Consider the following 3276-nt stretch of genomic DNA (forward strand, 5'->3'; position numbering starts at 1 on the left):
AATATGAAACAAATGAAAAGGCGATCAATACTCTATTAGGATGTCTATCTCAATCAGAATTTGTCAAGGTTATGCAGTATAAATCCGCAAAATAAATATGGGACAAGATTGTTCTGAGCTATGAAAGAGATGATCAAGTAAAACGAGCAAAACTTCAAACCCTCAGAATTCAGTATGAAAATCTCAGAATGTACAATGATGAAAGTGTGGCTAACTATTTTCTTCGTGTAGATGAGATTGTTAATTGTATGAAAAACTTGGGTGAAGAAATAAAAGAGGCTGTTGTGGTTGAAAAAGTTCTAAGATCTTTGTCCCCTAGGTTTGAATCTAAAGTTTCTGTAATGGAAGAAAAGGAGAATCTACAAAACCTCAAAATGTCACAACTGCACGGAATTCTAACTACTTATGAAATGAGGAAAGGAGGTCCATCAGACAGGAGAGAAGCTGCCTTCAAGGCTTCAGGCAAAGGAGAGTACTATGAGTCAGGACACGTGTCAGAAGAAGAAGAAGAATCAAATTTTGTCAGAAATCTTCAACGGGGTGTTGGACGATTCCGAGGTAAGTTACCTTTCAAATGCTTTGCTTGTGGAAGAGTCGGTCACTATGCTTCCAAATGTCCTCATAAGGATAAGATTGACAAGGGGAAGGAACCTGTTAGATGGAACAAGAAACAGAATGCAAATAAGAAAAGCTATTACACTCATGAAGATAGTGATGGACTTTCAAATAGTGACGAAGATGAACGAGGTAATAATTATAAACTTTTAATGGATTTTGAAGATGATGATTACATGGATGCTATAGATGAAGAAGGTCTTTATGAAGAGATTTCTAATCTCAAAATTTGTTTAGAAGAGAAAAATGTGATTATTGATTCTCTGCAATGTCAACTGGCTGAAAGGGAAAAACATCATGAAAAGTTGGAATGTGAAATTGTTGGTCTTAGAAAAGAGATTGAGAAGACAAAAGCTATTAATCTTAAATTTGTTAAAGGATCTGAAACTCTGGATGAGATTATCAATGTGCAGCGTTCTCCACTAATCAAGACAGGTCTGGGATATAATGGAGAAACTTCTCAAGCATCCACCTCCAAAAGTTATCTTGATGCAGCAAGGAGGAGCGAGCAAAGGCCTAATAGAAATCATCAGGGATAGTTTACCTCAAGAATGAACAAAGTCTATCAAGAAAATCAGGGGTGATCTACCTTAAGGGCGAACAGAAGCTACAACCAGCCACAGGTAAAAACTTCTCAATTTGCTTCAAGAATGGATGACAATCGAAACTACAATCATTTGGCTGGTAGATTTGATAATCGCAGAAGTTTCTTCAATGGCCAATGTTTCTCTTGCCATAACTTTGTTCACAAATCAGCTCAGTGTGTTGCCTATAAGACAATCATGACTAGAGAAGCTCAAAAAGGAAGTATGACTGGAATCACAAAAAGGACCTATAACAACTTTTCCGCCCTTGAAAATGAAATTGAATGTTCTATTTGTAATAACTTCGGTCATGAAGATTTTGAATGCAGGAGCAGGTTTTGGAAGACAACTCAGAAGGAACAAACCTCAAGTGCCAGAACATGGAGAATGAAGGAACCACAACGAGAAAGATGTGGGATAGCTTTATATGCAGAAGGACAAGAAAATCAATGGTACATCGACAGCGGATTTCGAAGCATATGATAGGTGACAAAGAAAAACTTGAATCATATAGTGTTTTAGAAAAGGGAAAGAAAGTTTATTTTGGAAATGATACCCCTGCAGTCATAAAAGGAAAAGGCACTGCCCAGTTGAAAGAAAAGGTCAAAGCAGGAAATGTTTTGTATGTTGATGGCTTGAAGCATAATCTTCTGAGTGTCAGTCAGATGTGCGATCAAGGAACCGAGGTAATATTTCGATCAAATGGATGTAGTGTTCGTGATCTTGATACATGAAAAACAGTGATCAAAGGCAGAAAAACTCCAAATAACTTATACATATTTGAAGAAGGACAACAACAATGCTATTTGAGCAAGGATGATGAACACTGGTTATGGCACCGGAGGCTGGGGCATCTAAGCTTTTCACAAATAAGGAATGCATGCAAATACCAGGCAGTTCGTGGTCTTCTAGATATCAAAATTCTAGACAACACCATATGCAAATCATGTCAGTTTGGTAAGCAAAACAGAACGAACTTCCCTGAGAAGGAAGGATCAGCGAGCAAGCCTCTTGAACTAGTCCATACAGATGTATGTGGTCCATTTAGGACAAGGTCACCTCAAGGAGAAGAATACTTTATATTATTCATTGACGACTTCTCCAGGATGGTTTGGTTAGGACTTATGAAACACAAGGACGAAGCATTCAAAAAATTCAAATCTTTCAAAGCCTTTGCTGAAAACGAATAAGATCACAAAATTAAGTGCCTTAGATCTGACAGAGGTGGGGAGTTTACCTCAAATGAATTTTTCGATTTCTGTAAAGAACATGGAATAAGAAGGGAATTCTCTACAACTAGGACTCCTCAGCAAAATTGAGTGGTGGAAAGGATGAACAGAACGGTTCAACAAATGGCTCGTGCTATGCTTGATGAGTCTGGAACTCTCGCAACCTTCTTGGGTGAAGTTGCATTTGCTGCGGTTGTTATTCTCAACAAAACAAATGTCTGAGTGAACAACACTCAAACTCCTCATGAGCTCTGGTATGGTGAGACTCCTTCCGTAAAGCATTTCAAAAATTTTGGAAGCAAATGCTATATTAAGAATAATGATGAACAACTTGGCAAACTTGAACCTAGAGCAGATGAAGGCATTCTCCTTGGTTATTCTCCCCACAGCAAAGCATATAAGTGTTACAATAAAAGACTTGGAAGAATTGTTGACAACATTGATGTAGTGGTTGATGAAAAAGGATACATTCCTAGGCAAGTAAATTATGAAAATATCGAAGAGGATGAAGACTACTCTCCAAATCAGACTGATGATGAAGAAGAACCTCAAGAGGCACTAGAGGAACAGATAAGGATAGAAGAGAAGACTCCATCCAGGTATGTTCAGAAGAATCATCCAGAATCTCAAATTTTGGGGCAGAAAGAGGCAGGTATACAAACAAGAAGAACAATTGCAGAAGCCTCAAGCTACTTGGCTTTACTCTCCTCCACTGAGCCACAAAATGTAAAAGAGGCATGCAAAGATGAATGCTGGGTCAAGGCAATGGATGAAGAACTTGAGCAGATCGAAAAGAACAACACTTGGGAGTTGGTTCCTAGACCAAAAGATAAGAATGTCATAGGGAC

The sequence above is a fragment of the Pinus tabuliformis genome, chromosome 9, assembly GCF_031772625.1.
Source record: "Pinus tabuliformis cultivar Carrire ecotype Pingquan chromosome 9, CPIR1, whole genome shotgun sequence".
NCBI classification, from domain to species: Eukaryota; Viridiplantae; Streptophyta; class Pinopsida; order Pinales; family Pinaceae; genus Pinus; species Pinus tabuliformis.